Consider the following 13,224-nt stretch of genomic DNA (forward strand, 5'->3'; position numbering starts at 1 on the left):
CATTGATATTTTTTTTTCATAAAAACACAAAACTTTATTATGTTTGAATAAAAAATATCTTCACTCTAAGTAAAATCGTGCAAAACTTGGTGAATTGTAATCTGTAATATTACAATAAGATGCTTGCTGGATTTACTATAAAATACAATAAATTTATGGCTATCTTTGTAATAAAAGACATGCACTTGATATGCATGTCCCTTTAGACAATATGCTTTAGATGAGGCTGTTAAAATATCAACATTATATTATAACATTTTAAGCAGTGTTATTTATTTCATGATAAGATGAAACTCAAGGTGATGTGCAATCATTTATCAATAAATTGTAAGAAACTGTCCAATACCCTGATGTATAAATGAGCCGCGCCATGACAAAACCAACATAGTGCGTTTGCGACCAGCATGCATCCATGCAGTCTGATCAGGATTCATGCTGTTTGCTTACAAACCCTATAACAAATAGAGATACTGATAGCAAACAGCATGGATCCTGATCAGACTGAGCGGATGCGCAGACTGGTCTGGATCCATGCTGGTTGCAAATGCACTATGTTGGTTTTGTCATGACGCGGCTCAAATATAAAAGTGAAAGTTGTGAGATTACACATTGTTTACTGTATGAAAGTTGAAGAAAGCACCAGTGTTTCTATTCTAGCCGCCCCAGTCTACACTGTACATGTTCTATTTTTATATCTAGGTATCACTGTCATCTGTTTGATAATTCAGTTTCTGAGACAAAATAATCCATTATCAGTACACATAGTGATGTCAGTCTGGACGAAATATAGACACTTTTGGTATATATTCTACAATTAATACCTGAAACAAATACAATAATTTCATTTATACATAATTAACTTTAAAGGCATCTTGCTAAGTTGATTTAAAAAAGAAAATTAATTAGATAAGGTCCTTTCTTGCTTTATAGTTATTAGAATGTGACAATTTTAAGTTTAAGACTACAAACTTTAATGTGTTTTTACACACCTTCTGAGTCATCATTAAAAATCCTTCATCAGTATATGAAATGCAATATGTGTTGTTCTAACTGAAATTTCTGATGGATCAAATCATATCAATTTAGCTTCACCCCCCAGTCCAAAAATCTATAATTACATGTATTCCATATTGTATTACGTCTAGCCTTGTCTTCATTTTCAAAGTTTTTTAAAACACCCCTAATTCTAAGAAATATATTTAAAAATTTGACAAGAGAAAGAGGGTGTCTCCCACTTAAATAGGGAGAGTTCACATCTATTAACAATATAAATAATCTTATATCATTACAAAAGAAGTTTTAATATCTCACATAACATTACTTTATTAAACAATAACTTACATATTCCATCATACTACTACTATCACATCTTTGTTTAGATAACCTCCAATGTAGGCCAAGCTGGAATACAACCACAGAATATAAACTAGTTAATATCGATGGCTCAGCGCAATACTGGTCTAAGTGACATTTTTACCAAAAATCACTTTTTTACATATTTTGATAATGTAAGGTCAAATACACATTCTGTGAAAATTTTAGGGTAATCTATGCTTTTTTTGCCTTTTTTATTTACATTTAAAATAAAAGTCTATCTCAGGTAGTTCAATTTTGTCAGTGCAATATAGGTCTAACTTGAGTTGGTCTCTTATTGCGATGTCAAATATATCAATTTTCCTCAAAAATGCTTGAGTTAGACCTTAAATGTTTCATTTCCAGGTACAGAATAATATGCATATCCCATTGAAATGTGTTATAAAGAATGTGAGAATTCATGAAAACACTAGAAATTATTTGCCTCCATCAGTGCTTTGTATAAATCGCAAAATTTTAGCCAATTGCATATCATGTACAAGTAACTGTAAACGAAAAATTTTGTAAAAAATTAATAATAATTTAGTGTCACAATTAAACATTAATTTTGTCTTTGAAGTCATTACATCATACTCATACTGTATTATTTGATAACATAAAGTGCAGTTGAAACTATCATTTTTGTACAATTTAGTAAAAGACAGTGTATGTTTCTCATGCATACATTTAAAATGGAAAATATCACGTGTTACACTAGTGGATTCATAACCTCTGATCCCCCTCTAAAGATTCATTTTTTTTTAGTTTGACCTTTGTTTAATCATATGCTGAGATTTCCTAATTCTTAATTTTATACTTTGTTCATATTTATATAATTTGTTCTGCTTAAGATGGTGTAAGGGGGTAGACTGTACATTGTTTCACTGCCAAATCAAACTTAGCCTGTAACACAATGAACAATTTCAGGTTTGAGGGCGTTCTTGGGTTTTTATTTTTAAATTATGTATCTACTTCTGTATCACTCTCTTTAATCAAGTAAAGTTATTTAAGAAATAATATATCCCAAACTGATTTTATTGCTCATTAACATCACTGTTTGGAGTTCGGATGCCAGGAATTATATCACGAGGGCGTAGCCCGAGTGATATAATGATGTGCATTCGAACGACAAACAGTTAAATGTTATCAAGCAATAAAATCACCGATTTGGATATATTATTTCGATTCTAACACGACATTAACGAATAAATGCTGCCGTACCTGATATTTAGCTAAATTGCGCCCGATTTGTTTTCGTTTGTTTCGTCACATGTCACATTTTTAGTGGTTACGTCACGTGTAAAATGATTATGTCAAACGTCTAAATATAGAACGTCAAACAGTGATTTTATAGCATAATAACACACACTTTCAGTTCTTCTATGTTCAATAGGGAAAAATGCGGGTCGTGTTAGAAATATAAACTTTACACTATCAACTCAAACAAAACAATAACAACATAGTGTCAACATGTGCCAATCACACTCTTCACAATACTTATATTATTGATACAATATCTTTCTGCCTGATGTGATATGTGCAGAAAAAATCAAAATATGCACACTTATATATTATAATGACCTTTTCAGTTCTTGTATTCTGATAATTTTTTACATCAAACAGCTCCATTGAATTTTTCGAGAGTGCAATTGTCAAAAACTCTTTAACTTATGTGGCAGAACAGCTATAAGTTGATAAAAATGTTTCATTTTAGATCTAAAAGTCATTAATTTTACCTATCAAATTTAATGAAATTAAAAATGTAATGACTTTCAACTGCTTTTGGTATAGTATCAGTGTCAATGAGAAAATTCAAACATTTACCCATTCTAATTGTTTAGTGCTAATCTAAGGTGTGCACATGGTGCTTTTCAGGTGTGCGCCCTTTCATATCTGAATGAGTAAGTGGTTGCAAGTGTTTAAAGCACATCTAACTTTACAAAAAATTATTCTGAATTACATCATGTGCTAATATGAATCCCTGATAGTGGGTTGTACTGCCCTACTTTTTTCTCTAAAATATGTTTGACAACCCCTTGTTATTTGGTCAAAATTTAGATGTAAAATGACTTTGATATATAAAATGAAACACTTTTCTGAAGATATGCAGTTTTCAGCAAAACATGTCATAAAATTTGCACATTACACTTTCAAAATATACTCTAAACAGTTGAGAAAAGTAAATACAAAAGTTGTAATAAAAGCATGGTCTAACAGCGGTTTTCATTTTTGAAAATATTTGATATTTATAAATGATAATATCATCAGAAAAGAGGACCACATACATTAAATTCATTAAGATTTAGCGCATAACAGTAATATCGGAATAACAACATTTAAGCACCAATGGTGGTAATGGTGTGCATTGAGAAAAATAAAATGTGTCTTCTTTGTACAAATGTGAGTTATACAAAATGTACATTCCCTGTTTGATATCATAATAATTAATATATACCTGGATCGTCAATTATCATTGTTCATGACTACTGTTCATAACACTATATGAATCAAAACTGTGTGCATTTTGTTTAGAATTCAAATTTATTGCACTGATAATCTGCAAAAGATCTTAAGTAAATCTGAATCTCAAACAAATTGAAAAAGGAGAAAGAAGTGTACTTTCATCTAAAGTCAGCTCGCATGATATATTAATAGAAAAATATTAAAGAATTTAGTCTTTGTTAAGTTCTTCTACAGACTTGCAAAATATTTGAAACAATGTTTAAATTAACAAAACAATTTTGTTCAAAATTTATAATTTCATTTATATCAGAATATTTAACATAAAACAGGTCTAACTCAAATATTTGTACCACTTTTACCAAATTGCAAGAGGGAATTTGAGTCTAACTCAAGTTAGTCTTGTATTGTGCTCAGAATTTCAGCGCAATAAAGGTCTAACTCTAAAATACACAATTTGTAATATTTTAATAAAAATTTATATAAATGGCATTATTTCTTATTATAATTAATGTTAACATAGCAAAAAAAATATTTTCTAATATAAGTATTTTTGAATAAAATCAGTTTTTTGTCTCTCCTGAACATTTTCAAAAATAGCAGTTAGACCAGTATTGCGCTGAGCCATCGATATGCTAAGTGTTAACTGCAGATATATACAATAATAAGAAGAAGTTATTTAGTTTTTGTTTGTTTGTTTGATTGGGTTTTACGTTACACCAACGAAGTATAGGTCATATGAGGACGTTTCAGTTTTACAAGTGGAGGAAGAGCTCAGGTGCTCTTCCGTGCAATAACTCAGGCATGAACTGGCACCTGAGTAGAACCACCAACATTCCATAAAAGTTAATTAGTATAAACTTGTGAAACATACAAATAATGACTATCTTATTGATTAATAATTGTTTCAAATTACATGGAAATATTTTATCACTTTCATTTTACAGTCAACTGATGGAGAAATTCCGCAGGCACACCTCCCTACATTATTTCAGTCACAAGTGGGCACCAGAATAGAACCACTGACCTTCTCCAAGAATGTTAACCTGACCTGGATATAAACTTCCTTTCATGAAAAAATCCATTATCCCTGGTAGGATTTAAACCTACAGCACTAACTAAAAAGTGATTCAATGGTTAATCGTAACCTTATTCACATCGCCTGGCAATTGAAGCTCTTGTTAAACAATAATTTTAGGGTTAAAATGATCATTATAATTACAACAAGCATTTGATAGTATTGCGGGCAATACAGTAGTCCCCTACCGGTCCCTCAAAAAGTTCTTTAATTGTCATACACTCCTGTGTATTGCCATTTATAATGAATTTGAGGATGAAGTCTGTATTTGAAAATATCAACCACAAAACATAATAAAATAAGTTTGTCTATATCACAGTAATGTGTTAAGTTTCCATGCTTAGTAAGGAAATTATGTTTATACAACCTTGTCATATTATTACGATGTGGGATTTTAAAGTAAATCCTATAAGGAATGAAGAAGTTGGAGTGAAAATACCAGTTTCTCGAAAAAAATCTAAGTTAAAGGGGGACATAATTCTGGAAATAGTCTTGCTAGAGTATTTAACCTTCTCAAAAATGTCGAGTGATAATAAGAAACATATATATGAAGTTTGAAGTAGATACATTAGGAAATAAAGAAGTTATTTAAAAAGACAACATTTTTTCCCCTAAAAAATCTAAGTTCAAGGGAGGTAATACTGATATTTTTTGTGCTAGAGTTATAAACCTTGTCACATATGATGTGGTTGATGACCAGAAACTTAAATTTAAAGTTTGAAGTAAACACCTTAAGAAATAAAGAACATATAGTGAAAAAGCTGAAAAATTTAAATCAGAAATCTTGAAATTCAGGCTATTTGTTGCCATAGCAACCAGAATTTTCAACATAGGAAGAAAAGAAAAAGATGTGCATAATCTCCAGACTGCCATCTACCCATATTTCAAGTTTCATAAAAATATTTTCAGTACTTTTTGAGTTATCACTGGATCCAGTTTATGTGTTAAATTTGCCATATTTCAGACTATTTGTTAATATTTAAAAAAATCTAAGTTAAAGGGGGACATAATTCTGGAAATAGTCTTGCTAGAGTATTTAACCTTCTCAAAAATGTCGAGTGATAATAAGAAACATATATATGAAGTTTGAAGTAGATACATTAGGAAATAAAGAAGTTATTTAAAAAAGACAACATTTTTTCCCCTAAAAAATCTAAGTTCAAGGGAGGTAATACTGATATTTTTTGTGCTAGAGTTATAAACCTTGTCACATATGATGTGGTTGATGACCAGAAACTTAAATTTAAAGTTTGAAGTAAACACCTTAAGAAATAAAGAACATATAGTGAAAAAGCTGAAAAATTTAAATCAGAAATCTTGAAATTCAGGCTATTTGTTGCCATAGCAACCAGAATTTTCAACATAGGAAGAAAAGAAAAAGATGTGCATAATCTCCAGACTGCCATCTACCCATATTTCAAGTTTCATAAAAATATTTTCAGTACTTTTTGAGTTATCACTGGATCCAGTTTATGTGTTAAATTTGCCATATTTTCAGACTATTTGTTGCCATAGCAACCAGAATTTTCAACATAGGAAGAAAAAAAAAAAGACGTGCATAATCTCCATACTGCCATCTATCCATATATCAAGTTTCATAAAAATATTTTCAGTACTTTTTGCGTTATCGCGGGATCCAGTTTTGTGGACGGACGGACTGACGGACTGACAGACAGACAGACGGACAGACAGACGGACAGACAGACAGACAGACGGACAGACGGACAGAGGGTAAACCTAAAGTCCCCTCCGGTTAAACCGGTAGGGGACTAATAATATACAATCATATGTAATATTTATTGTGTTTCTATGTTGTAATATGCACTAATCAAAAACAATACTGTTAATTTTAACTCAACAATATTGTGTTTGTATTCTAGACTGTTTTTCTTATTCTGATCTGTTCTAGTGTCGAGCATAGTTTATAATTGTAAGTTTTCTTTTTTTTTTAAATACCAGCACTGTCTTATACAGTAGGTAAAAATCAACAATGACTGACTATTACGATTAACTTAATACATAAGTGTAAACGCTCATGTTCTCCAGGACTTATGATGTTATATATACAATCAGTACAATATTAACTATCTATACAGACATGTAATTAAATTCCCTACCTTATGGTATAGGTGACTATTTTCCCAGTCTAAAACTTTCTCTATAGAATGTCTGGTCTGAAAACAACATACAAACTGTTTATCAAAATGTTACACAGTTATCTTACAAGGTTTATTTGTATTCTTTAAAACCTCATATTGATTTTTTCCTTTAATGCACAACACCTGAAATGAGCTGTATACTAGTAGAATATCAACTATAAAGCAAGTTCATTTTCAAGAAAATTGTTAATCTGGCATGGAGGTTATAAAACTTTTTTCTGATTCTTTTTCTCAAATGTCAAGATTTTCATTGTTCAGTGTACATTCTGTGGCAGTTTCTGACCAATCAAATATTTGAGATCTGAGGTTGAGTTTGGAGAATTTCTTTATGATCTCAGTCCCTGATTACGATCCTGGATCGTAATCAGGGTCTGTCGTGAGTTTCAAATATTTCAGTGCATTGAGCAGAGTTTAAAATTAAACTCATGCCCTGCTCTATCTGTTTAATGAATTCGCCCAACTTTAAATTTGGAACAGTTCATACAAAATTTAAGGGATGTCAATATTAACTAACAAAAATTAAGCTTGCAACAGTATAGGGCTATTTTTTTTATAAAAGAGAGAAATACATGTGCTTCAGAATGGATCAAACTACACTGTATACTGCTTGTTAGCAAATTATTGTCATATATGTTTTTTTATAACAGCGTCTACTTTATATACACATGTATTTACAGAACAAAAAATATCTCAAGATCCTGTTCAGAAAAAGAGATATAAAAGAACCTTACGAAATCTCGTAAATCTTAAGTGACAGGGCTTTTATTTAAAAACCACAAAACATTTCAATGAGACATACATGTACATGAGTCATTATATGACATCACATGATTGTATAACAAAAAGTTTAAATAATTACAGTGAGTCAGTACAGTAAAATATTTTTTTTTAATTCAATGATGTGAAAATATTTATTTACGTGTCTGTATATATATAGATGATGTAGATGGTTAAAGCTGCAAGATCACAGAGATCTGATCGACTTAAAAACAAATTCATGTTCAATAGTAGTTAAAAAAGCTTTTCTGAAATTTATATAATCCAAATTAATTTCTAGAGAAAACAGTATTTTTAAAAAACCCGGGAAACGGGACCAAATAATAAACCTAGCTTTAAAAAAGTTAACCCCTTTAAAAAAAAAGCTCTGGGGCCCAAAACAAAACTTTAAACTGTTGAAAAAAACATGTAAAAAGTTGTGTTAAATTTCTTAAAAATAATGGATAGTGTAAAACAAGTTTGCACATCTTCTATTTTTACACTTCGTCGGCTTACTAACTGCCAAAATGCTATTTTAAGAAAAACGACTTAAACATTTTGCATCTTAATTTTTTTTTCCACGTGACTCCACTAAATTGAAATTTTTCACACATCTATATTTAGGATTTTAATGCACACAAGCCGTTTATTTTTCTTTCTGGAGAAAGACTGAGAGAAAATATGAAAAAAAACAAATTTGAGATAGAGCAAAAGGTCAAAATATTTCTAAAAATGTCACTCTAAAAGTGCGTCATTGAAGATAAAGCAAAGTAATACCAAAATCAAATGAAGGAGCTGGAGATACGATGCTTTAATGGTAGAAATTATTACATACACAGGCTGTTTTTAACCCTTTAAAATCACTTTATTTTGCTTGTCCGTATGTGCAATTAGATTTTATTGTAAATCATTACAAGCCGTTCAACAATAATTTTTTTCAACCAAATTACGACTGGATGTTTTCTTTGCTATAATAGTATAAAACTTTGCTAAATAAGTTATGGGAAACAAAAAAATCAAAAACCGACCTAAACGTCACGTTAATGCATCAAACCCTAAAGTTGTTAAAAGACTTTAATATGTAAAATTGGGTCCCCAGATATTTAGTCACAACAAGTTTAACATTATTATAAACTGGTTTATCATAACTTTTTGTAACATTAATAAATATGACTTTTCTTGTCATGAACAAATAGAAAAATTGATATCTTAAAAAACATTTAAATATTGAATTTGTAAGTTGCCGTAACCCAAAGAAACATAACTATTCTTAATAATTAGACAAAAAATATATTTATACAATCATATAAAAAGGGTATTTAAAAATTGTCTCTATATTTGCATTATACAGCAATGTTTACTTTTTGCAAAATCTCAAATCTGGTATTAAAAATATAATTATAACAAACTGACATTAATGCAAAATGGTCTGTATTAAACAAAAACATTTTAAAACCAGCGTTCTCGTCAATACCGTGAAAAAAAATCATGAAAGATTTGAAATTTTCTATTATCTAACATTTTTTCAATGGACTAAGGTTAACATTATTAAAATGTTATTTACTTTCTTTAACAATGTAAGAAAACCTGTTGCCAAGGTACTTCATCAAATCTGCCATGAAGTAGTCATTAATATTAAACGTAAATCAACTATTCATGTGGCTTGCAGTTTTTAACAATAAATTCAACAATAACATGATGCCAAAGTACAACATCAAAAAAAGAAAATATATTCCAATGTCTCATTTAGTAAATTTCTCAAACATAATATTAATCAAGTCTAGATGTATTTGATATATTGTGTTATAGAATAATACCATGATCAAATTTCTATGATGTCTGTTTGCGTAATACTATAGCACTTGCACTAATAAAGGTTTATATTTTGACTTTTCATGAACATGCCATCCACTGTCGGTATAAATCGTAGCATGGTTTCTATATATTTTTTCTTGTCATCAGACAAACCCTTTCCACATTTCAGAATTTTAGGCAAAGGATGTAGGTCTGCTTTACAAGATAACCTTGTTGTCCTTAGAATTGTCGCCTCTGTGTACTGGACATCAATTGACTCTTTAAACAAGAGGGCCATGATGGCCCTGAGGTCGCTCACCTGTATATAGCCCCCCCCCCCGGCCCAATTTTTTACCCAAGGGCTTTTATTTGTTTATTTGAACAGACTTGGTAGACCACCCATAAGAAGATTTGTTTCATGCAAAACATCTTTAAGTTTCTAGCTTCATTAGGTTTTTAAAAGAAGATTTTTAAGTTTTTACTATACACATATAGTTTAAAAACAATGACACCCCTCGGGCAGGGGGCCAGTTTTGAACCCCTGGGCTTTTATTTGAAAAAAACTTTTGTAAGATATTTACTTAAAGATGTTTCATGTTATAATATCTAAAACTCTAGCTATTTGGGTTTTTTTCAAAGAAGATTTTTAAGTTTTTGCTATACACATATAAGGTAGACACCCATTTTAGAACATGTCTCATGCTAAATATCTTAGCTCTAGCTCTTTGGGTTCTTTAAAAGAAGATTTTTTAAGTTTTTTACTATATTGCATTATAGGGAAAAAATCCCAATGACCCCCTGGGGCGGGGCCAATTTTGACCCCTGGGCTTTTATTTGAACAAAACTTGGGGTAGAACATTCACTAGAAAATGTTTCATGCCAAATATCTAAGCTCTTTTAGCGCTTTTTGGTTTCTTTAAAAGAAAGATTTTTAAAGTTTTTTACTATATTGCATTTATAGGGAAAATCAATGACCCCCTGGGGCGGGGCCAATTTGGGACCCTTGGGCTTTTAATTTGAACAAACTTGGTAGACATTCACTAGAAAGATGGTTTCATGCAAAATATCTAAGCTCTAGCTTCTTACAGTTCATTAAATTTGAAGTTTTTTTTTAAGTTTGACTATATGGCATATAGGGAAAAAAATCAATGACCCCCTTTGGGGCGGGGCCAATTTTGACCCCAGGGGCTTTTATTTTTGAACAAAACTTGGGGTAGACAATCACTAGAAGATGTTCCATGCCAAAAAAGTATCTAAGTTCTAGCTTCTTAAAACAGTTCTTTTAAAAGAAGATTTTTTAAGTTTTCAACTATATGCATATAGGAAAAAATCAAATGGAACCCCCGGGGCAGGGCCAATTTTTTGACCCAGGGCTTTTATTTTGAACAAAAACTTGGTAGGACAATCACTAGAAGATGTTCCATGCCCAAATATCTTTAAAGGGCCTTCTAGCTTCTTACAGTTCTTTAAAAAGAAGATTTTTAAGTTTTTTACTAATATGCATAATAGGGAAAATCAATGACCCCCCGGGGCAGGGCCAATTTTGACCCAAGGGCTTTTATTTGTACAAACTTGGTAGACACTCATTAGAAGATGTTTCATGCCAAATATCTAAGCTCTAGCTCTTAGGGTTGTTTAAAAGAAGATATTTAAAGATTTTTCTTTCAGTTGCCATGGCAACCAGAGTTCTGCATGGAATTAAATTCTTTGAACAATTTTTAAAGGTGACCACCAAAGGAACATTCCTGTGAAGTTTGGATGAAATTGGCTCAGCGGTTTATGAGGAGATGTCATTTAAAGCAAAAGTTTACGGACGGACGACGGACGAAAAGCGATCACAAAAGCTCACCCTGTCACTTTGTCACAGGTGAGCTAAAAATATTGGCAAGAAAATTCTCTACCGGAAGTTTTGACTTAGCGCACTATCATTGCGAAAACGACCAAGGTCACCTGACCATCAGTTCGTGTTTTGATTGGCTTATTTCAGGTTTCACTATTAAATTGTCCTAAGTAACGTACATACCCTACTATAAGGATAAAACAATCATGCGAAATGTGGACATAGAGCAAAGTTCATACTCGATAACTCCGTTTCTAGGTCATCATAACCTTGAACCCAAAGCTTTAAAGATAAAGCAATGTAAGGTAAAAAGAATGGTTCATTTATCTCAAATTTTGCAAAAATGGACATAGGACACTTTTAGAATTAGGCGACGACTTATTAAAGTGACAAAAAAAGTTATAAGTGAATATTGAACCTAGATTTACAATAAAATAAAGTCTCACCCTTTTTATTTAAGCAGACAACCGGCCAGAGAGAGCAGCCTAGTGTACAACAACAACATATACAAAACCACACAATAACCACTTTATATTGACAGGTAGTGCTTTCTTTAGTGTACTGTTAATACGTTAAAACAGTTTCCTTAAACTCTTCTGGTGCAACCTGTAACATATAAGACAGAACATAGATTATTTAGATTTGTCTTTAAAGGGACTCCACTTGACGTTTTGTAACAAGACAGGACTGGAAATGTGTTTTTAGAAATTAATGTTCCATGAAAAGGAGGTTCAGACCAATAACTTGTGTGCATAATTTCAGATCATTCTCTTGCTAAGTTTTAACAGAATAATTTTTCAAATAGCTAAAAATGACCAAAAATTGAAAATTGCACAAAGAATATTTTTAATATATTTCTAAGTTTATTTCCTAATTATCTTTTGCATATCTTGTTGTTTTAAGTGCTTCAGCTGATCTATGTTTTTTATACTTTAAGGCTTTTGGACATCAGTGGAGTTCCTTTAAAGGACAAAAAGCTATATTGGTTTGTGTAATCAGTAGCTTAAATGTACTGTGATCATACCAAAGTCCTTAAATTGAAAGAAGAATCTTTGTAAATCTCTGATCAGGCTAGAGATACATACACTAAATTATCCCTAAACTTAATAACTTATTTAATGACTTTATATATAAATATAGGATCAGACATGAGTTGTCAACAGATAAAATAAAATTACATTTGAACCGTGTCATGACAAAACCAACATAATGGGTTTGCGACCAGCATGGATCCAGACCAGCCTGCGCATCCGCGCAGTTATGATCAGGATCCATGTTGTTCGCTCACAGACCCTTTTACAAGTAAAGAAACTGATAGCGAACAGCATGGATCTTTATCAGACTGCGCGTTTGCGCAGGCTGGTCTAGATCCATGCTGGTGGCAAAACCCATTATGTTGGTTTTTGTCATGACACGGCTCATTTATGAAATGAGTTCAGGAAAATTTAAGCAAGACTGGCAGGCTTTACTAAAAATTTTCCTGGACAAGTTCATAACAATGTTTTATATCAAATGTAAATTCATGTCACTGACAGACTCTTTTCATCAGATTGACTATATTAAACCAAAACTTTATTTTTCAATTTTAAACAAACAGAAAAGGAAATGTTCTCTCTATCAGACCACTGTTGAACTTTGATCTCCAAGTGTGACCTTGACTTTGGAGGTAAGGAACTGAGTGTTTTTACATGACATGTCTTCTTATTATGGTCAATATTTGTGCCAAGTTATATTTCAAATACATTGATAAATGGCAGAGTTATGGATCAGACATGAAGAGTGCA

The 13,224-nt window shown here is 31.3% G+C and overlaps 1 long non-coding RNA gene across 1 annotated transcript; it reads right to left on the minus strand.

The window, feature by feature from the left end:
* Nucleotides 1–200: 200 nt before the first annotated feature.
* LOC132729748 (uncharacterized) lies at nt 201–7,139 on the minus strand. Its single transcript, XR_009625663.1, has 3 exons — nt 7,009–7,139; nt 1,342–1,401; nt 201–821 (listed from the first exon to the last, which is right to left on the minus strand). It is a non-coding gene; the product is annotated as an uncharacterized LOC132729748 (long non-coding RNA).
* Nucleotides 7,140–13,224: the final 6,085 nt, after the last annotated feature.

This window comes from Ruditapes philippinarum, unplaced genomic scaffold (genome assembly GCF_026571515.1).
Source record: "Ruditapes philippinarum isolate M1 unplaced genomic scaffold, ASM2657151v2 ctg4288_1_1_1_1, whole genome shotgun sequence".
NCBI classification, from domain to species: Eukaryota; Metazoa; Mollusca; class Bivalvia; order Venerida; family Veneridae; genus Ruditapes; species Ruditapes philippinarum.